General features: G+C 44.8%; 1 protein-coding gene across 11 annotated transcripts in view; it reads right to left on the bottom strand.

The window, feature by feature from the left end:
• Positions 1 to 23373, bottom strand: part of SUDS3 (SDS3 homolog, SIN3A corepressor complex component) — a 597049-nt gene that overhangs the window by 421435 nt on the left and 152241 nt on the right. For 10 of the 11 annotated variants that reach the window (XM_079942615.1, XM_079942614.1, XM_079942613.1 and 7 more), the window contains one exon: positions 22890 to 22955. The gene's annotated coding sequence lies outside the window, so the exon portion shown is untranslated. Of the gene's footprint in view, positions 1 to 17393; positions 22956 to 23373 lie in introns of those variants that run through there. The other variant, XM_079942606.1, reaches the window with a different exon arrangement.

The following is a 23373-nucleotide window of genomic DNA, read 5'->3' as shown; positions in this document are numbered from 1 at the left end:
TATCTACCCATTAATGATACCAGGCAAGAGAAGGGTGAATCAATTTTTATGACACATTAATATAAATATTTTATCATATGAGAACTAGCTCGGGCTATAATATATCTTTTTCTCAACTGTAAGGCACTTCTTTTTCTTTTCTAAATTAATTATGCCATGTTTCACTTAGAAGAAAAGAAGGAAGGAAGGAAAGAGGGGAAGTGGGGGAGGAGCTTAGCAGAAATCTGCCCCTCACCACATAGTGACTGCTGTGCCCGTGCACCGTCTGCCTAGTGTTTTACAGGTTCCTGAGCATCTGCAGCTCATCAGCTCCTTCTGGCTGCTCGAAAACTGTCCTTGCAGCGGGTCTTCTCAGCTCCATCCAACAGATGAGGAGGCTGAGGCTAAAGAGGTTAAGTGACTTGCCCACGTTACGTGACCGAGCCCCAGCTGCTCTGACCTCCTACACGGAACACCCGGCACTCCCCCCACTGCCTCTCAAAATTCTCCACTTATTCATTCAACCAGCAGAACTAAGTCCTGCTCTGTGCCTGGCCTCGTGATCAGCTCTGCAGACACAGAAATGAATAAGCTACTGCCCTTTCATCAAGGCAGGTTAGAGTCTGGTTATGGGGGGTATTTCCAAGTGCTGTCTCCTAGAGTGACCTTCTGAGCCATAAGGAAGCCAAGGCCCTGGGACTCCTGCGCATCCTGCTGTGTGATATTGGGCACCCAAACAACCTTTCTAAGAGCCGTTTTCCTCAAATATCAAACAAGGACGATGACGATAATAGGGCCTACTTCACAGGGCTATTGTGGGTCTTAACATAAAACACTTCCTACAGAAACACTTAGCCTGTTCTTGGAGAGACTCCTTCTGAAAGGCAAACTTGATAGATTTCCTCCCTGATGGGCCTGAATATCTTGAAAGAAGATTTAGACAACCGGCAAAGAGTTGAGGGTTGAGGTAGTGGAAAGTACATAGATAACAAAGCCAAGGGAAAAACGAGGCAGTTATTAACTTCAGAGAGAACAAAAGATGTTGCAGGAGGGGAAAGTAATCTGAGCTGACCGCAGCATCAGCAGAGCACACCATTTACAGTTAGGGTAATATAAACACTGAATATTGATCCAACAGAAATCACAGCGGATCTGGGGGGAGGGGGAGCCCTGTGTGCAGGCGGGCGCAGGCAGGGGCTGAGGAAGGAGGGCTAACTCCTCACCTTCCACGGTTTATTCCAAGGGATAAAGCCTAGAATGGAATCATCAGGAAGTCACAATACAAGCAGGCTATTTAGAGACATCCAGGTAAATAAAATAACCCACCCAAAGCGCAAAAGTAGTTGCTTCGGAGGAGGTGAAGGGAAGAAAGGGGCCAAGAGGATGCTGTTTTATATAACATGCTTTGCAGAACTACCTGAATCTAAACAAGGATTTCTCAACCTCAGCCTCACTGACATTTGGGAGCAGATAATACTTTGTGTTGGGAGACGTTCTGTGTATTGCAGGATGTTTAGCAGCATCTCTGGCCCCTACCTGCCAGATGCCAGTAGCGAATAACACCCCCGCCCCCAGTTGTGACAACCAAAAATGTCTCCAGACATTTGCAAACATCCCCTGGAGGCAAAACACAGACACAGACACACACACACACACACACACACACACACACACACACGCTGAGAACCACTGATCAAATTAAGCACATGTATCACTTTAATTTTTAAAAAAGTTTTATAAAGTGTTTAGTGCAGAGACAGATGCATGGTTAGTGCTTAACGAATGGTAGCAAGGATTGTTATTTCCTTGACCTTGCTGGGGATGCCTTCTCAAGCCATCGACAGTCATTTCCTGCACCACCACAGGAGACACGTCCTGCCCCAGTGAGCTCCTGATCCTTCATATTCACAGACAATACCACTGCTGCTAATCACATTAGTATTGATAACAATAACCGTCTACCATCTCTGGGCCTGGCACAGTGCGCTGCACACAAAGGGTGAGCGCATTCATTCACATCTAGCAATACCTTGTTGCCGGGCTCTTGTACATAATCAGTGTTAATTTCATCCTCACAAGTGGGAAAGGGAGTGGGGAGGTTCATTCTTCTCAGGTTACAATGAAGAAACTGAGGATCAGAGAAGCTAAGCAACTTGCCTAAGATCACACAGCTAGTAAGTGGAAAGGTCTAAGCTTCAAATTAATTCTCTCCAACTCCAAAGCAAGTCAGCCCCCACCACACCTGGAATAACCCCTTGCTATGCATCGAAAACACCTGGGGAGATTTTAAAAAATAACGATGCCCGGACCCCCCCTCCCAGACTAATGGACCAAAATCTATGGGGGTAGGGCCCAATCATCTGCATTTTTTAAAACTTCCCCAGGTGACCCTGATGCACAGGGAAAGCCCTAAATCAGTGCTCCTCAAACTGTAAGGTGCACATGAATCCCTCGGGGACCTTGTTAAAATGCAGATTCAGCAGATCTGGGGCGGGGCCTGTGACTCTGCATTTCTAACACGCTCCCAGTAATGCTCCTGCTGGTGCACAGGCCACACTCTGAGCAACAAAACATGAACCTGCTGCATGTCCTCACTTGTTAACGCTGTATGCAAAGTTTACTTAGGGAGTTTCCTAGGGAAGAGGTAAACTGAATTTCTTCTCCAGGGAACAACAAAAACAGTAACAACACCATTTACTTAACATCTACTATGTGCCAAACACTGTGCTAAGTATGTTTTAAATACATCAGCTCATTTAAACTTTATAATAACCCTGTGTAGTAGTTGCCTCTATTAGTATTCCCATTTTACAGGTGATGAAACAGAGACACAAAAATTAAGTGACTTGTTTAAGAGCAGTACAGTTAGTGAAGTAGCCAAAATTCATACCTGAGTCTCTTTTAGGACCCTTGATCCCTGGTTATCCTGCCTACCTTAATTTAAGGCCATTATCCACCTATGCTCTGCAACCTTAGGCAAGTCACTTGACCTCTCTGAGCTTCCTATGTCCCAACTGAAAACTGAGCACAAAGGTCATCCCTAGATAACTCACATCAGGAGAATGCAGTTTGATGTCAAATGAGACACATCCCGGAACAAGGCACTCACTCTTCAAAGACACAGCATGTTACAAATACCCGTTCTGAGAGTTGGGGGTGCGCTGTTTTGCTTTTAACCTTGAGTGGGGAGGTGGGATTCTGGCCCCTGGGAACACACTGTGTGAAGGGGCTGGGAGGCAGATACGCATACCTGCAGAAGAAGATGAGGTTTATGACTGGAGGCTTATTAGGAGGGGTGGCTGGAGAGATGCTATCACCCCAGCTGAAATATCAGCCCGTTCATCTCTGGCAGTGATTCAGCCTGGACAGTGGGGCAAAGGCAGCAGGGCGATCAATTACAATGCTTCCTGCTCTCCAAGGACGCTGAGACGCCACCCACCCGCACCTGGTGGGGCCCAGCACTGGGTCGGGGTGGAGGAGCAGTCAGCCTTTCAGAGAAATCAGATGAGCTGCAGGTTCAAACTCTTTCTCAGGGAAGAATTTGTATCCAAAATTATAGAGGCAAGAGGTGGAGCCAGAAGGCCCTGTTCCAGCACCTTCTGGCTGTGTGAGCCTGGCAGGTCAGTGCACCTCTTAGGGCCTCAGTTTAATCCTCCGTAAAAATGGAGCCTGTCTCAGCTGATGTGCCTTGCTCTTGGGGTTGTTTGAAGGTTTTCTAAATGGCAATATGTATTTTGTATGGACCTGCTGGTATAAAGCAAGTCCAGATGGTACCTGAACCGACATTCTTTTTTATGTCCACACTGTGTGGCATGTGGGATCTTAGCACCCCGAAAAGGGATCAAACCTGTGCTCCCTGCAGTGGAAGCACGAGCCTTAACCACTGGACCACCAGGGAAGTCCCATGAACGAACATTTTTATTCTAACAGTTATGTGTTGATTTTATATGCATCAGGGGAAAAATATATCTATATATACAGTTATTGTAATACATTGTTGGTTTCTTTTACCTTCGTCTGCTTCATTTCACCCCATATCACGTATCACCACCTGACACTGTATAAATGTATTAATTCATTCATTGCGTATCTCCCGCCACTACTCTCTTTTGGTGCACTGATGTACTCCCAGTGCCCAAAATAGTGCCTGGTATAACGCAGGTGCTCAATAAATATTTTTAGGATGAAGAGCAAACTATGAATTCACTTGATAGGACTGCCTAGGATAGGTCAAGATATTTTTGTTTTCAGTTTTGGTTTTTAAGTAAGCAGATTTAAAGAACAGTCAAAGTGGATGCAAAAGCCCAAAGTCGGGGGACCACCGGGTAACAGATGCAGAGATGCTTAAACTACTGCGTCTCCAGAGTGCCGGGGGCTACTGGCAGCAGTGACAGCAGCAGCCCTGAGGGCCAAAGAGCGACTGGGGCAGATGCCAAACCCTCAGGTCACCACCTGTAACATGAAGGGATCCCTCCCGGTCCTGCCTATTTCCCAGGTCTCCTGTGACAGCCAGGTGAATTAACCAAGTGGAACTGTTCTAAAAACCTTCAAGAGCTACTGACACAGTAGTGAAATCCTGTTACTATATAAACACTCCGGGTGTCACCCAACCTGATCAGCGCAAGGATCTCAATTCATTCCCATTGTAGGTGCTCCCCAGAGGAGTCTGCGTGGCTCCAGGGTGGGGCCAGACTTGGGTCCACGGCCCAGCACTGCCACTTGGCACCAGTGTGATCTGAACAGTCTCTGGACCTCGTTTTCTGCACTCAGCAAATATTTTTTGCTCTGTCTATAAAATAGGGATAGCACAGCTACCCCGCAAAACAGCTGCTCTGTAAACAGCAATAGTAGGTCCTAGGTCTCTGCAACAACCTATTATGCCCACTGTACAGATGGGGAAATTGAGGCTTGGGGAGGTGGGATGATTATATAGCTAATAAGAGATGGAGCCTTGCCCTCAAACTCAGGAAGTCAGATAACCAAGCTCCAAGGTTGTTCATACTAAGTTACACTGCCTCCCTTTAAATGTGGGTATCTATAGCTACTATCTTCATTCATTCATCGAAGAAACATTTACAAGCACCAACCGTGTGCCAGGCACCAGGTTAGTCACTGAGGAATGAGGATGTCAATGAGTTGGATAAGTTCCCTACTCTCAAGGAGAGGGGAAGACAAGGGTATTAGAGGGTGGCAAATGCTACAAAGAACAAATGGCTATGGGGGTTCATTCTGATGGTTGGGGAAGACCTCTCTGAAGACGAGACATGAGTGACCAGAAGGGATCAATCTTAGGGGAAGGTTTCAGGAAGAGAATTCCAGAAGGAGGGAACAGTTAGTGCCAAGGTCCATGTGGGGAACAGGGTTGGCATATTCAAGGGACAGAGAGAAGGTCAGCGTGGCTGAAGCACCATGAGACGAGGAGTGGCTCAAGAAGAACCAGGAATGGCAGGTGGGGGTAAGTCAGGTCCGGTTTTCTGGGCCTGAGTAAAGAGTTGGGGGTTATTCTAAGTTCAAGAAGAAGCCTTTGGAGGCTTAGGCACTTGAGCCACACATCTTATTTAAGGTTGCGCTGACAGCTATGTAGAGAATAGATTAAAGGGGGGAAGTATAGAAGCTGGGACATTAATACAGATATAAAAAGACTATTATAGTTGTTGGTACAAGAAATGATGGTAGAAACAAAGGCTTGTGTCCACCAAAAGCCACGTGCAGGAATGTCCATGGCAGCATTATACATAATAGCCACAAGTTGGAAACAAGCCCCATGCCCATCAGCAGCAGAATGTTTAAACAAACTATAAGACATTCACCCAGTGGAATACTACACAGCAGCGAAAAGGGGGAAACTCCCACTACCCACAAGAACACAGCACAATCTCCCAAACGCAATGCTGAGAAGCCAGACAAAAAACAGTACGTGAAAAAAACCAAACAAACAGTACATGCTGTTTAATTCCATTTATAGAAAGTCAAAACAGGCAGAATTAATCTGTGGTGATGGGGGCTGGGGAGTGATTACCCTTGGGATGATCTCGACTGGGAGGGAACGTGAGAGAGCAGCTGGCCTCTGAGTAATGCTCTCTATCTCGATCTACACGGTGGTTATATGACTATGTTGGTATGTAAAATTCACTGAGCTGTACACTTAAGATCTAAAACAAGAGAAACATTAAAAAACGATGATAGAGTGGGTCAGGCTGGCAGCAGAGAACAAACTCGACAGGTCTGGTCCCTCCCTTAGGATTTTGGAAGTGAAACTGGCCTCCTGGCGCTCTGTCCCATGACTTACGAGCAGCCCTCTCTCCTGTAGCTAAGGCTGTCACCCAAATGAGCGATGACTATGCAGTAGCCACAGCCGCAAGAGACAGGATTCCCCAGGAGTGTAGGAAATCTCCAGCAAGAGGTCCAGAACAGCGAGCTCTGGCTTCCCACCCTGCCAGCTGAACCGGGAGGGCTTGGGCTCCAGAGGGAAAAGGCCTGATCCCATCCACGGGAGCCTCTGCAAACAGCGCTGGCCAGTTTTAAACAACTTTCCGTCTCTGTCAACCAAAGGGCCACGTCAGAACTGGAGGAACCGGGGCAGCCAGACTCCTTCTGCCTGTCTTCAGCCTGAGCTACCTGCACTGTGCTCCCCGTCGCATCAGAACGACTGCAGGTTGGGGCCCTGCTGCTCGGGGAAGCCTCCAGAAAGGACCCCGTGGGCCAATGAAAGATGGGCTGAGAGGTGCTTTGCATCCTTGCAGTAAGATGAGTGTCTATAATATCACCTTTAAAACTTTAGGAAATTTTTTAAAGCAAGAAGAAAAAATACATTATATATACAATAATAATAATACACACACACACACACACACACACAAATGGGGTCCCTTCCCAACTGCCTTTTTCACTTAATAACTGATCTTGACTATCTTCCAGTGCCATCTGAGAGACTTCAAGTGCATCTGTTTTATTAGCTCCATAATAAAGTAATAATCAATAAAGCTGGAATTCATTTGCTATACACAGTTCTAAGCCCTTCTCGTGTCTTTTTGCTTTTAATACTCGCCTCAACCCTACGGGTCAGCTGTATAACTCTCATCCCCATTTTACACACGAGGAAACTGAGGCTCTCCAGAGGTCTGCCCAAGGACAGGACACAGTACTGTCTTAAATGTGAGTGCGTCTGACGCCCAGGTCTGCCCTTGATCAGCACATGTGACAGCCTCAGGGTCCCATACGATGAAGGTGCTGTGGTGTCTTGAATCAACAGGCCCCTCATCATACATCCAGACTGAGTCCATGTTTTCCCATTTGTTATACGACTGTGTTGAATACGTCCTTGTGAATAGATAACCAGGGGTCAGCATGACTATTTTCTTAGGATAAATGCCTGGTTGTGGGACGGCTAGGTGGAAAGCTAAGCCCCCTGTCCAATTAACTGCCCTCCAGGAAGGCTGTGTCGTTGACTCTCCCACCAGCAGGGTGGGAACTGCCTGCCTTCACAACCCCGTCCCCCTGCTTGATAAAACCTCAGTCAAGAGTGACTCTCATCCTCCCTCTCTCTTTCCTCTCCTTGAACACAAAGATGCACCATTCGCTGAAGCCAACTGCCAGACCACAGGCTCCCAGAAGGCGGAGACCACAACTCTCTCCTCTTCATGACCCTCCAAGCTCCAGGGGGTGGGGGAAGGCATTTGCACTGGGAAGGGGCCATGTCCTTAAAATAAAAGACAGATTCTCAGCTCCCGGCCTTGGCACATGCTGTCTGCTCTGCCTGGGTCACGCTTACTCCACTACCAGTCCTACTCATCCTCAGTCTGACATCTTTGCCACCACTGCCACCATCTCCAGGAGGCCCTCCCTGCTTCCCCAGGTGGGCCAAGATGGCTTCTCGGCGCCTCCGCAAGCCCACGTTCACCTCCGACAGTGTAACATGAACCACATCACATTACACTCAATTTCATCAAAACGGAGCCACCCTCATTATTTTATTAACCCTAAGAAACACACTGACCCAGTGTTCTCCTTTTTTCCAACAGCTTTGTTAAGATATAATTCATATACCATACAGTTCACCCACTGAACCCGTACAACTCAATGGGTTTTAAAACATTCACAGAGGGCTTCCCTGGTGGCGCAGTGGTTGGGGGTCCGCCTGGCGATGCGGGGGACGCGGGTTCGTGCCCCGGTCCGGGGGGATCCCACATGCCGCGGAGCGGCTGGGCCCGTGGGCCGTGGCCCCTGGGTCTGCGCGTCCGGAGTCTGTGCTCCGCGGCGGGAGAGGCCGCAGCGGTGAGAGGCCCGCATACCGCAAAAAAAAGCCAAAACCAAAAACAAAAAAAAATTCACAGATATGCATGATCATCACCACGTCGATTTTTACAACATTTTCATTACCCCCCAAAGAAACCCTGTACTCATTAGCTATCACCTCCCTGTCCCTCTATCCCACACCCTTAACCCAATCATAGGAAACTAATCCACTTTCTGCCTCCCGAGGTTTCCCTATTCTGAATTTTTAAATGAATGGAATCATGTAACATGTGAACGGAGGTGACTGGCTTCTTTCACTTAGCATAATACCTTCAAGGTTCATCCACATTGTAGCACGTACTGGTACTTTATTCCTTTTTATGGTAGAATAATATTTCATGGTAGGGATAGACCACATTTTGTTTATCTATTCATCAGCTGATGGACATTTGGCTATTTCCACCTTCTGTCTATTGTGAATTATGATGCTGTAAATGTTTGTCTACATGTTTTTATGTGGACATACATTTTCATTTCTCTTGGGTATATGCCTAAGAATCACAATGCTTTCTTATCATTTTATTTCTACTTATTTTATTTTTTTTCTACTTATTTTAAAAGTGCTTTTAGACTTATTTAGACAACAATATTTTACCACATATCACTCTGGCACATACTTTAAAAAAAAGAAGCAAAATACATCAGCTAAGATATTCCAAAAATGTTTTCAATACAAAGCCTGGATCTTCTAATTCATTTTTAAAATCATAGTTGCCTGCGTCCATGTTTTCCTGTAAGCTACTGTCCTCTGTGCCATTCTTGTATTAGCAATACAAGAATTCTCAAAAGAGAGCTCCACTGTCATCTCCAGTCAAGACTAATCTCATCCTGACTGCTGCTGGTCAACGGTGATTTCACACCATTGATCATAAGATGCATCCTGATCTTGGAGAGGTTAATGTGTGGGAAAATGTGTGCCTTAGAATTGACGAAACACGGTCATTTCCTGTCTGCTTGTCTGTATCCCGCACAAAAGATCACAAGTGTCTTGAGGACAGGAACCAATCTTATCCACCCTTATACTCATTCCCACTTTCAGTCAACAGAAATATATGAAGCACCTAGTCCACACATAATACATTCTTAATGAAAATATATCAAACGAATGAATGAATGTTGACCTACTTTGGAAAATGGAACTCACCTCCTAGCTGGGGGACCACCATCAATTTGTTTCATCTCTCTGAGTTGTTTCCCCATCTATGAGATGAGGTAATGATAAGGATGAAAATGAGCTCACGTGTGCAATGAACCTAGGAGAGTCCCTGGCACAGAGTAGGCTACTGAAAAATATTTGTGGAATCAAAGGATGAATAACTGAATGAGAAAATAATTTTTTTTAATTTATTTATTTTTGGCTGTGTTGGGTCTTCATTGCTGCACGCAGGCTTTCTCTAGTTGTGGGGAGCGGGGCTACTCTTCTTTGAGGTGCACAGGCTTTTCACTGGAGTGGCTTCTCCTGTTGCGGAGGACCGGCTCTAGGCGCATGGGCTTCAGTAGTTATGGCACACAGGCTCAGTAGTTGTGGCTCGCGGGCTCTAGAGCTCAGGCTTAGTAGTTGTGGCGCACAGGCTTAGCTGCTCCACAGCATGTGGGATCTTCCCGGACCAGGGCTTGAACCCGTGTCCCCTGCATTGGCAGGAGGATTCTTAACCACTGCGCCACCAGGGAAGCCCAAGAAAATAATTATTATTGCAGCTAAAATTTATCACACACTTTCCCGTGTGCCAGACACTGTTGTAAGCACTTTATGTGTGTGAACTCCTTTTTCTAACCCCTCATTTCATCCTCACAACAAGCTTGCAAGGTAGGTACTAATATTATCCGCAGCTAAATGAGGACAATGACAAATGAGGAAACTGAGGCATGGAGCAGTGAATCAATGAATAAGTGAATACAGGAATGAACAAGTGTTGGACCTACATTAAAATCCCAGGCATCCAATCTCTACAGGGGTAAGCTGGTCAGTCCCTTCACCTCTCCGAGCCTCACCCCTGTCTGTAAGATGGGGAAGTAAATCGCCTGCACCTCACAGGTAGGTGCTGAAGAGGAAATGAGTAAGCATTAAGTAAGCATCTGACTCAGGTGCAAAGGGGCAAAATGAAGCCTGACCCATGTGATAGGAAAATCCCTTCATTGCTTGGCCAGGTGACCTTGGGCAAGTCATGTAACTTCTCTGAACCTCATTTCCTCAGCTGTAAAAAGGGGATACCCTACATCCCCGAGGTGGCGATGAGGCAGCCTGCAATGACACCCGCAAAGTCCCTAGCTCAGCCAGTGACTGCCTCAGAGAAAGCCTCACGATGCCGAGAGGCCCTCACCCAGCCAGACCTGCTTTCCAGGACAGCTCATCAGCTGAAACGGGCTCCTCCCTCTGGAGGCAAGTCCAACACGTGCCTGCAGCGGCAACCTTTCAAGCTGTCAGACAGGCGGGGCACAACCCAACGGGTGCACTCTTGCTTCCCCCAGATGAATAAATCATTACAGGAGAGTGGTATGCATCCCACCAGCATCCACAAGGACCTGAATTATATATGAAGGCAGCAACAGCAATTTATCCCAGACACGTGCAAGTCATAAAATGGGAGTTCTTGGGCGCCCAAGACAATTTTCAGATATTGCAGTTTTTATCAAAGCAAAAAGGTTCCCAAAGGAGCACCCTGCACCACGGGTGCAGGGATGCCTTAATCGGGCTTATTTATTATCAGAGGAGAGAAATCTACTCTCCCTCCCGGTTCTGCCACATCCCCCCACCTGCCGCCCCAGCATGGCTGCTTCTCAGCTCAGGAGCCCTGGGATTTGAGGGTGAGCTGCCAAGAGCAGCCACCTGCCTGGTGGGAACCATCTGCTGGCAGGCCGGGAGCGGGACCAGGTGTGCTCCAGATCCCTGGAGGGAGAGGGGAGAGGAAGAGGGAATTGCAAGACGAGAAAATGGTCTGGTAGCAAGAGCTCTAAGCCGGAGCTCCAGAGTCCCACCTTCACCACTGATTACATGGGGGGAAACCGAGGCACTGAAAGGTTGGTCAAGGTCACGTGGAGAGAGAGGGGAGGAGCTGGAATGACAACCCAGTTACATTCAACAGACATTTATTCAGTGTCTACAGTGTGCTGGCCCTAGGGATGCATGGTAGAGATGCGCACGTGACTTGCAGCTGCCCCTTCCAACAGTCGCCCTCCGTCCCTGGGCTTCTGCTCCCCCTGGCTGCCTTGCTGCTGATGCTCAAATGTGCCAAATGCACTCCTATCTTAGGGCTTTTGTACGTGCTGTTCCTTTTTTTTTTTTTTAAACATCTTTATTGGAGTATAATTGCTTTACAACAGTGTGTTAGTTTCTGCTTTATAACAAAGTGAATCAGTTATACATATACATATGTTCCCATATCTCTTCCCTCTTGCTTCTCCCTCCCTCCCTCCCACCCTCCCTATCCCACCCCTCTAGGTGGTCACAAAGCACCTAGCTGACCTCCCTATGCTATGCGGCTGCTTCCCACTAGCTATCTATTTTACGTTTGGTAGTGTATATATGTCCATGCCACTCTCTCACTTTGTCCTAGCTTGCCCTTCCCCCTCCCCGTATCCTCAAGTCCATTCTCTAGTAGGTCTGTGTCTTTATTCCTATCTTGCCCCTAGGTTCTTCATGACCATTTTTTTTTCTTAGATTCCATATATGTGTGTTAGCATATGGTATTTGTTCTTCTCTTTCTGACTTACTTCACTCTGTATGACAGACTCTAGGTACATCCACCTTTCTACAAATAACTCAATTTCGTTTCTTTTTATGGCTGACTAATATTCCATTGTATATATGTGCCACATCTTCTTTATCCATTCATCTGTTGATGGACACTTAGGTTGCTTTCATGTCCTGGCTATTGTAAATACAGCTGCAATGAACATTTTGGTACATGAATCTTCTTGAATTATGGTTTTCTCAGAGTATATGTCCAGTAGTGGGATTGCTGAGTCATATGGTAGTTCTATTTTTAGTTTTTTAAGGAGCCTCCATACTGTTCTCCATAGTGGCTGTCAATTTACATTCCCACCAGCAGTGCAAGAGGGTTCCCTTTTCTCCACACCCTCTCCAGCATTTATTGTTTGTAGATTTTTTGATGATGGCCATTCTGACTGGTGTGAGATGATATCTCATTGTAGTTTTGATTTGCATATCTCTAATGATTAATGATGTTGAGCATTCTTTCATGTATTTGTTGGCAATCTGTATATCTTCTGTGGGGAAATGTCTATTTAGGTCTTCTGCCCATTTTTGGGTTGGGTTGTTTGTTTTTTGGATATTGAGCTGCATGAGCTGCTTGTAAATTTTGGAGATTAATCCTTTGTCAGTTGCTTCATTTGCAAATATTTTCTCCCATTCTGAGGGCTGTCTTTTCGTATTGTTTATGGTTTCCTTTGCTGTGCAAAAGCTTTGAAGTTTCATTAGGTGCCATTTGTTTATTTTTGTTTTTATTTCCATTTCTCTAGGAGGTGGGTCAAAAAGGATCTTGCTGTGATTTATGTCATAGAGTGTTCTGCCTATGTTTTCCTCTAAGAGTTTGATAGTGTCTGGCCTTATATTTAGGTCTCTAATCCATTTTGAGTTTATTTTTGTTTATGGTGTTAGGGAGTGTTCTAATTTCATTCTTTTACATGTAGCTGTCCAGTTTTCCCAGCACCACTTATTGAAGAGGCTGTCTTTTCTCCATTGTATATTCTTGCCTCCTTTATCAAAGATAAGATGACCATATGTGTGTGGGTTTATCTCTGGGCTTTCTATCCTATTCCATTGATCTATATTTCTGTTTTTGTGCCAGTACCATACTGTTTTGATGACTGTAGCTTTGTAGTATAGTCTGACCACTGGTTTCAGTTTTCCACCATTGAGGACGATGTTGGCTGTGGGTTTGTCATATATGGCCTTTATTATGTTGAGGAAAGTTCCCTCTATGCCTACTTTCTGCAGGGTTTTTATCATAAATGGGTGTTGAATTGTGTCGAAAGCTTTCTCTGCATCGACTGAGATGATCATATGGTTTTTCTCCTTCAATTTGTTAGTATGGTGTATCACATTGATTGATTTGCGTATATTGAAGAATCCTTGCATTCCTGGGATAAACCCCACTTGATCATGATGTATGATCCTTTGAATGTGCCATTGGACTCTGTTTGCTAGTATTTTGTTGAGGATTTTTGCATCTATGTTCATCAGTGATATTGGCCTGTAGTTTTCTTTCTTTGCAACATCTTTGTCGGGTTTTGGTATCAGGGTGATGTTGGTCTCGGAGAATGAGTTTGGGAGTGTTCCTCCCTCTGCTATATTTTGGAAGAGTTTGAGAAGGATGGCTGTTAACTCTTCTGTAAATGTTTGATAGAATTCGCCTGTGAAGGCATCTGGTCCTGGGCGTTTGTTGGAAGTTTTTTAATCACAGTTTCAATTTCAGTGCTTGTGATTGGTCTGCTCATATTTTCTGTTTCTTCCTGGTTCAGTCTCGGAAGGTTGTGAATTTCTAAGAATTTGTCCATTTCTTCCAGGTCGTCCGTTTATTGGCATAGAGTTGCTTGTAGTAATCTCTCATGATCCTTTGTATTTCTGCAGTGTCAGTTGTTACTGCTCCTTTTTCATTTCTAATTCTATTGATTTGAGTCTTCTCCTTTTTTTTCTTGATGAGTCTGGCTAATGGTTTATCAATTTTGTTTATCTTTTCAAAGAACCAGGTTTTAGTTTTATTGATCTTTGCTATCATTTCCTTCATTTCTTTTTCATTTATTTCTCATCTGATTTTTATGATTTCTTTCCTTCTGCTAACTTTGGGGTTTTTTTGTTTTCGCTGTTCCTTCTGCCTGGAATGCTGTTCCTCCAGATCTTTGCATAATTGACCCCCTCCCCTCGTGGTCTTTGCTCAAATGTCACCTTCTCAGGGAGGACTACCCTGACCACCTTATCCAAACTCGCAAGCCCCTCCCTTGCCCTGAGACTCCATCACCTTGTCGCATGTTGGGTTGTCCAGAAGCAAACACAGTGTGTAGAGGGGAAAGCAGGTTGAGAAAAGGGGGGAAGATCAACTGTTTTGGTTGACAAAGCCTCCTCCATGCGAGCAAAGAGCTCTTCAGGCAAGTATTGTCCCCCAAAATGTCCCGAGTCAGCCTGAAATGTACCCCCCCACCGCAGTCACTGGATGCAGGTTGCCCTGGAAAAGGTGTGAGCTTGGCAAGGTGTCTCTGCAGCTCAGGCTGACCCTGAAGGAGCTGACAGGTGCGGGCTGTCTGCTGACCACCCCCCCACAGCCAACCAGCAAGTCCTTCTTTGTCAGGGCATGTGGGTGGAGCATCCCCATGTCTACATCCCTGATCCTGCTTGAAATCTCTTCCCAGCACTTACCACCACCCAACACTGTATATAACTATTTACTTATTATCTTTCCACACAACTCGACTCTTGTCTTCAAGAATATAAGCAATGGCTGTCTTGTTCTCCTTGCCTAGAACACTGCTTGGCATAGAGCAGATACCTAATAAAAATGTGCCCAATTAATGAATGAATGAGTACCTCCCACTGCTCCCAACTTAACAGGGAAGACTGGACAGTGAATGGTTACATTTCAGCATGGTAAGCACGGTCAAAGGGGATATCCCAAGGGCAACAGGTGGCCCCTAACCCAGCCTGGGATGGGGAGTGTCCAGGGAAGGCTGTCTGACTCCAAGTCCACTGCTATTCCTACTTCACCAGGACAGGACAGGGGATGTAAAAGCAGCTGTCAAAGCACTCAGGGCTCCTCCAGAATCTTGATGTGTCAGGTACGGTTGCTTAACCATTTCATGCTTTTATATACTGCCTCTCCGACCACGTTACAACTTCTCTGAGCCCAGGGAGCATGTCTTACATTTCTTTTTTTTATCCCCCTCAGTGGGAGTGTGGTGTTTTGTGCACCACTGACACTCTGCATAATTACTGAATATATGAATCAGGCCTGTAAGGATGAAGCAGCGTGGCTATGGGTGACTAGGTTTTCTGACCTCCAGTTGGGACACAAGGTCTATAAAAATAAAAACAGCTCTCGCTTAGTGAGTGCCAGCTCCAGCCAGATACTGTGCCAAGCCCTTTGCATATATCACACTATCAGTTCTCATGGCAGCCTTGCAAGGTGGAGGTCTGAATATTGTCTCCATTATACAGATGAGGAAACTGAGGCCCAGAGAGGGGAAAACATTTTCCCAAAGTCACATAGTCAATAAGTGGTCAAGCTGCCAGACAAGCCTGCTCCGATGCTCTTAACCATTACACTGACCTTTTAAGGTTAACAAGACAGTTTTAAATCAGGATAGAATCATAAAACCTGGGTTGTGAGATCAACCATCTCCATCAGCCTGAAGTCACTAGGGTCTCTGGGTATTCAGGTCGGGGAGCATATGACAAATGGCCACTCAGCCCCATTCATTCTCATCTCTGTAGTGATTCCTGATGTCTTCTCTCAGTCACTGATTGTGTCTCCACCAGAAGAAAGAACCAGAAGCTGTCTCCCAAAGAGATTTATGTGACAGCATGAAGGTTGGGTGATTGCACCAGATCATTACAAATATGGAAACCTGGCTTTCTCAGCACACAGCATGGTATCATCTCTAGGGATTAGACTCACATTAGCCACACTTTGAGACTGATGTGTAAACCAGATGACAACTTGTTCATGTGCAAAGAGAAATTACTACAGTAGGGATTGGTTCAGAAAGTCTATACAACCAGTACTTTCTCTCCTGGTAAGAAGACCAGCCTGGGGGAATAAATAATAATCTGGTTTCTTGATGAATAAAATCAGGACAAGGAGAGACAATGTTTAGTGGCAGTAGACTGAAATGGCTAGGAGCAAGCATTTCATGGAAAAGATAGTTCAGATGGGATCATAACTAGTACGAGTCAACTGGCAGCAATATTTGCATCCATCTTGTGGCAGAGATTTTTGGTTGTTGCCAAAAGGCCATTGTCAATTCTCTTTCCCATGGTTGCTTCACACTGTAGAGATTAGATAAACATACACTCACTTTCCTTAGAACTATGGGTGGTCATAGCTGGCCAATGAAACACAATGGCAAGTCATCTTAGGGGGTTCTGGGAAGATATTTGCCTTCCTGGTGAAAGGTACAGAGGCAAGAGAAGAGCTCACTGGTACTACCTCTTTCCCCTTCTTTTTGCTTAAGCATGGATGTGATACCTGGAGCTGCAGTAGCCATCTTGCAAATATGAGGAAGATGAAAAGAGCCAATGTGCTAAGGTTTATGGAATGGAAACCTTAGACGCATGGCTCATTGATAATATTGCTGATCTGCTGCACCAAACCTGAAACTTCCTACATCCAGACTTCCCATTAGAGAAGATCATTAAATGTCTTTGTTGCTTAATCCACTGTTGTTTCAGTTACCCGTTGCATGATTACAAATCACTCCAAAATTAAGTGGCTTTAAACAACAACCATCATTATCTCTCATGATTCTGTGAGTTGACTGGGCTCAGCAGGGCAGTTATTCTCTCCACGTGGTGTTGACTGGGGTTGCGATCATCTGGAAACTCGACTGGGCTGAACGTGCAAAGGAGCTCGCTCACGTGCCTGGCAGCTGGCTGACAGCTCAGCCTTTCTCTGTATGGCTTGGGTTTCTCACAGCATGGCAGCTGGGGCCCAAAAGGGAGTCTTCCAAGTGTGCAAAAGTAGAAGTTGCACATCTTTTGCAGCCCAGCCTTGGAAATTACAGAGCATCACTTCCACTTCATTTTATTTTTCAAAGTAAGTCACAGGGTGAGCCCAGATTCAAGAGGAAGGGAAGGAGACACTGCCTCTTAATGAGAGGAGTGGCAAGGAAGTTCCAGCCACCTTTAATTGACCACAGTTATCAACCTGCTTTTATACGACTTGTGGCTGAAAGCATTTCTCTAAATGCAGCCGTGCAAAGATCAAGACTCCCTCTCCACTTGGACAACCTGCAGTGGCTACACTGCCAAGGTGGGCATTTGCAACTCTGTCCTTTAGGCCCCCATGGCAGATCATGATGGATACAACCTTGCTTTAAATATGTTAACACATTCAGTCACATGACAGACAAGTCTTGCAGGCCTAGGAGCCATTCTGTCTCTTTAAGGTGACCCTGCATTGCTCTGCTTTGATCTATAATATATTGACTTAGTGGTTTAACTCTCAGAAGGCAATCTTTACTCCCTGTGTTTTCCAAGTGCTTGAGAAAACGTCACTGTAGCCCCCTAAACCTGGCAACAATCTCCATCAAGATGGTTACCCTTCTTGCCCTGTCTGTATTGTGGCGTCGCTGAAAGAATCAGACGGGATGACGACTGGAAAAGTACCTTGGAATGGTTAAGAGGGATTATTACTATCATATTCAAATAAGCATGTTGTGTTAGTTACGCCTTTTTTGGTAAACGTGACATAAAACCCAATTCGATCCAGTTTATGCAAAAGGGAGAAAGGTTGGCCGGAAGTCTGAGGGAGTCTTTCCAGTTTCAGGCATGGTGGGATCCAGCAACTCAAACATCGTCAGCAGGACCTATTTTCTCTCCACCTCTTGGTCCTGATCTCCTCCAGGTTGCTTTATTTCTCAATAGGACAAGCTGCCAACAACTTCAGGTGCATATCCTCCTAACTCTTTAAACAAAAGTCCTCCTCCTGACCATTATGGGTCCAAGTTGAGCAACATGCCCATCTCTTAACCAATCCTTATGACTAAAGGCATGTAACGGGAAGGGGAGACACATGTTATAAAGTATGGATGCTTTGACAGGTACACCGTGAGTGAGCAGAGAACACAGATGTGCAGAGAGAAGCAGGGAGTGGAGTGGTCATGGCAAGAAGTGGAAGAGAAAGACCGTGCGGCTCCATGAGGAAAGGGGGGGCGGGACTGCCCTCCGTGGCTTTTTGTTTCTATCCTTGAGGAGCGAGTCAATCTTGGTAGAAGACATTTAAAGAGACTCGATACTGATCCCAAATTTACATAGCAAACTGGGGGGAAGAAAAAGGGATTGAGGTGGAAATTTATCTTGAAAAATGAAACTAAAGCTTATCAACCTAACAAAATTTAGGTTACCATTTCAACAACACATGAATTCTTGTGAAGAACGGAAAGTGAATTAAGTAGTAAGGGTGTTTTTGGGGTAATTTTTCTGACAAAATCCTTCACTTCAGCTTTGGTTTTCATAGCATGATAGCAAAAAGGTCATTTAAAAAAATATTCAAGGGCTTCACCAATTTTTCCTAAGGCCTTCCTGAATCTTTTGATATTTAAATCTTTCTCTTTTGAAGTGCTCACCATGTCATTTTCTTTGTCATTTTTTTTTTCCTTCAACTGTTAACTCTTTGTGGGGAGGGATGTTCGAAACACTGAATAACCGATATGACAGTGTGGAATGATCAACAGTCACCACAACAGCCAGCGTGGCTGAATCTGTGGGTTCTGGCTGGGTATCGGTACTGATTGTTCTAAGACCACCAGACTCCCAGGGGTTGTCTGCGATTTTTCTGTTAAGCATGTTTCATCAACTTCATGGAATCCTGCACTTTGGGCAAGATTTCCAATCAAACGTTTGCAGTTGGATTACACTGCATATGCACCAGGGTCAGACAGTCAGTGAGAGGCTGATTCTCTCCGATAGGAGGACTCATTTGCTATAAGAAACAGCAATCCCTACCAGGACATGTGATGGGCACTCAAAATTCAGGGGGTCCTTCAGAGAGACTAAGCCACAAGGAAGCTGATGTGGTAGAAAAGGATTCATGCTAGTATTAATCATTAAAATTTTTAACAATTGATGTTGTATAATTACTGAAAGAGCTGGAGGACAACTTTTACGTCTCTACACAACTCCATCATCTCCAGGACTCAGATGATAAATACTCAATAACAAAGACCTTCTGAGTTTTGTTTGTGAACTAGCTTGCATGGATTGCTCTTTCTTGCAGGCAATAAGCCTTGCCAAAGACAGTCAGGATTTATGCATAGGGTCACCAGATGATTTCAACAGAAATATTAGAACGACTTGGAAAAAATACGATGACCATGAATGGGTCTGATAGTTTCTGAATTTGTTTCCTAAGTGAAATGCTCAAATATCAGCCTACATGGTTCAAACTGGAAATCCTATTTATAAAATTCAGGACAGATCCTTTACACAACTGTAGTCTTTAGCCCACCGATTCAGAGAGGCGTGGGGCTTCCCTTGCTAATCATGGGACAGAAAACAGAGTAAACACAGAAGAGGGAAAGGAGCAGCTAAACTGATGAATTCTCCATCTCGTCTCTTTGCTGAGGCTTTGGAGTTCTGATCCTCGGACTTAGGGGGGCAGGGCTGGGGTGGTTACAGGTCCCTGGGTATCTTCCTGGCCTCAATTTTGAGGAACAACAGCAATTATTTCATGTTCTGTAATGCTAATTAACTCGAATCAGTCAAAGGCTTGCCCAGATCAGAAACAGTTCTGAAAATAGACTTGTGAATTCTGAACTTTCCTTAATTAACATGTTAACATACATCTTTCCCATGCCTCAAGTCAAAGCTTTTTCAATCTTGGGAATAGAAAAGCAAGAGCATCTGAAGCTAGCAATCATTGGCTCTCAAAAGAGTCTAGCGGTACAAAGCTGCAGTTCTACAGCCTGACAGGTGTGGATGTAAATCTTGGCTCTGGTACTTGCTAACTGCGTGACCTTGGGTAAGTCATTTAACTTGTGTGTGCCCCAGTTTTCCAATCTGTAGAATGAGGAAAATAATAGTATCTACCTCATGGGGTTGTTGTATTAAGTATAAATGTTTTCAAGACCTAACACATAATGAACGTCTAAAAATTATTATGAATCTGACCCAGTGGGTAGACAATCTAGATTTTTCTCCCCTACTGGGCCATTATTCTTCCTTGTAGTAATAGCCCCTTGGGTTTCCTTGGAGTAACCACCCCTTCTCTGCTCAGGGTGGTTCAAGAGGGGCTAAATAAATTCACCCCAACTCCAGGGCTGAAACTATGTATTAGTTTGCCAAGGCTTCACAGACTGGGTGACTTAAACAACCAACATTTCTCACAGTTCTGGAGGCTAAAGGTCTGAGATCAAGGCTTTTGCAGGGTTAATATCTTCTGAGGCCTCTCTCCTTGGCTTGCAGACGGTCATCTTCTCCCTGTGTCTTCACATGGTCTTCCCTCTGTATGTATCTGTGTCCTAATTTCCTCTTCTTGTGAGGACACCAGTCATATTGGATTAGGGCCCAACCATATGACCTCATTTTACCTTAATTACCTCTTTAAAGACCCTATCTCCAAAATATAGTCACATTATGAGATACTGGGGGGTTAGGACTTCAACATATGAATCTGAGGGAGAGAAAACTCAGCCCATAAAAACTTGTGACCCAGATCTGGCCAAAATATTTCCCTTCCCCTGGTCAGAGTGATTGATTCCATCCAAGACATTTTTTATAAACTTAAGTACAAAGAATTTCTTCATTTGCAAGATTGTGTGTTGCAAAAAAAAAAGTGTGGAATGGAACTGCTGGGGTCACCAAATGGAAAAGACCAATACAGAAGAAAACATAACAGAGTGATGGGAAGAGAGAGACAGTCCTGATGTCATCATTTGAGCCCCTGGAGCCAGCTGAGCCTGAAGCTCGAATGACAGTTCATTCATATAATTCACTAAACATCCCCTTTTGTGACTTTAGCTGCTTCAAACTGGGTTTCTGTCACTTCCAACCAAAGAAGTCTTGCCTAGCATAGCCCCTACTTAGTTATTAAGCAGCTTGTAGATCCCAAAGAAACAGAAAGAAAAGGAGAGGATGGAGAGAGAGGACTGCAAAGTGGAAGGAATATTTACAGAAAAAACTAGGTAGGAATCATGAACATATATTACAGGGGATGGGGTAGGTTTAAGAACAGATGGGTATTCCTTTCAGCCTAATGTAATAAATTTGACTGCACAGTACTGGAGGCAAGTAGTTCTTCACTAAACCACAGTCTTCTGAGAGGCAGTAATAGTATCTTGTTCAGATGCAATGTATCCCAAGTGCCTAGGTGCTCAAAAACATTTGTGGATTTGAATGAGCTTACTAAGAAATCTTCTGCATTTTATGATTTAACATAGACACCCTTTAAATAATGAATTTGCCACAGCATTATATTTGCAAACTCTCAGTGTACTCATTGTTGAAGAATTACACTGATAATCACACAGTTGTTGAGTATTAATTTTAATGAGGCCTAATAACTCAAAGAGGAAATTTCAAGTGCATCCTCTCACCATTAGCTGAGCTGTAACTGGCTCCTTCTTTACCCATAAATCGCATTACAATTCTCTGTTGCAATCTGGAACTGCTTTGCTTGGGACCCATTACAGCCCCTCGTGAAAGAGGTTTGGGTGGGAGAAGGCAAGAAGGTGTGTTTACAACACTGGACAGTAGCATGGAGTGAGAAGAGCCTGGCCTGCTCTACTTGGCTTATGGCACTGGAGAAGAACCCTGAACTTGGGAGATGCTAAGTTTCTATCAAGCTGCTGGTTCCCTGCCCATTCTCCCCTCTAGAGAGAGATTATTCCTTACCCTGGAAGGTAAGTAAATGTCTCTGGAATATGGGGCTTGCTGTAGGTTTACTGCCCTACAAAGGTAGGCAAATATCCTCCAGGAAGAGAAGAGAAATTTCTTATCTTGGAATGCCTCCTGGGAGACAGAGTTTCTCTATCTTCAGCTTGCTATTCAATCAGCCTTGAACAAAACTTATCAGTGTCCGTTCCCGGGAAGGCCCAGACCGTACAAGAACCCAGTGAATCCAGGGAGAACTCTCTCCCAACAGACATGTGCGGAGATGACGATAACACAGGATGGAAGGAACCTGGATCCCTGAATCACCAGATGGAGGAGAGCCTTTGCCAACTCACATGAGGCTTTATTTGAGCAAAATATAAACTTCTGAGATGTTCGACCACTGAGATTTCAGGTCTCATCTACTGTGGCAGCTAGCATTAATAATCCTAACAAAGATGACTTTAACATACATTGAGCAAATTATACGTGTATGGGAAATAAGAGAGCTAGAAAATATACAGTAAACTCCAAATGACAAGGATGGGGTGGGATTTGGGAGAGGGTAGAAGATTATGAAGCAGTTGTCACCTTACTAGTGACAGTGTGAAAGGAAACAGAATTTGAGAGACAAGCCACAGCCGTCCAGGACCACATCCCCCCAGACAGCATATCCAAGTGTAATCAGCCCCCCTCAGTCATGAGCATCCACACTGGAGCAAAAGCCGAGGATGACTTTCACACCAGTTTAGACATTTTCAGATCATCCTAAGCTCAATTACGGCTAAACCAGTAAGAAGCCCCAAACATCATTATTGGAAAATCACCAACCAGGCCCGCTAATTGTATTTGTGGCCTCTTCACCATATTAGTAAAGCAATAAGTGCAGCATGATCTTCCCAGGGGATAACTGTTCACAAGGCCAATTTCCTTAGGAGGAGACTTTCATATTGCACCAGCTTGGAACTAATGCGTCTCGGGAAATCAACTGTCAGATCAATAACATTTGCAACCAGAAAATGTTTGGAGCAAACAGTGGGGTACAGCCTGCAGTTGAGACCGATGTGATCCTTACCTGACACTTTCAAGCTGTCGTGACTCAGAGCCTTTGGGGTCAATTTGGAGATACTGTTCACATTCCCTGGCAAGACACAAAGAAGCCCCATCATAAGACTTTGCAACTCTTTCCTGGGAAGCTCACCATATTATCACTAAACTGAAAAAAGAAAACAACATTACTAAGCTCCTTCTGTGCTCCAAGCTTGATGCCTTGAGCAGTGTACATAGAAGTAAGTGGTCTTTATGGAAGTCTGGAAGGAGTTCAAATTCCAGATCTGAAGCTTCCTAAGGCAGTTTTCTTCACTTCTTCGAGTCTCAATTTTCAAGTCTGCACAATAGAAATAATAATACCTATTTTCCAAAAGTGTTTTGATCATTGAAGAGAAGGTGTATAAAGTGACCAGCGTAGTGTGTGGCACATAGTTAGTGCTCATTTAATAGTTACTGCTGGGCTTCCCTTGTGGCGCAGTGGTTGCGAGTCCACCTGCCGATGCAGGGGA

Source organism: Stenella coeruleoalba, assembly GCF_951394435.1.
Source record: "Stenella coeruleoalba genome assembly, chromosome: 14".
NCBI classification, from domain to species: domain Eukaryota; kingdom Metazoa; phylum Chordata; class Mammalia; order Artiodactyla; family Delphinidae; genus Stenella; species Stenella coeruleoalba.
Note: the sequence above shows the minus strand (reverse complement) of the source record. Positions and strands in the feature narration are given on the sequence as shown.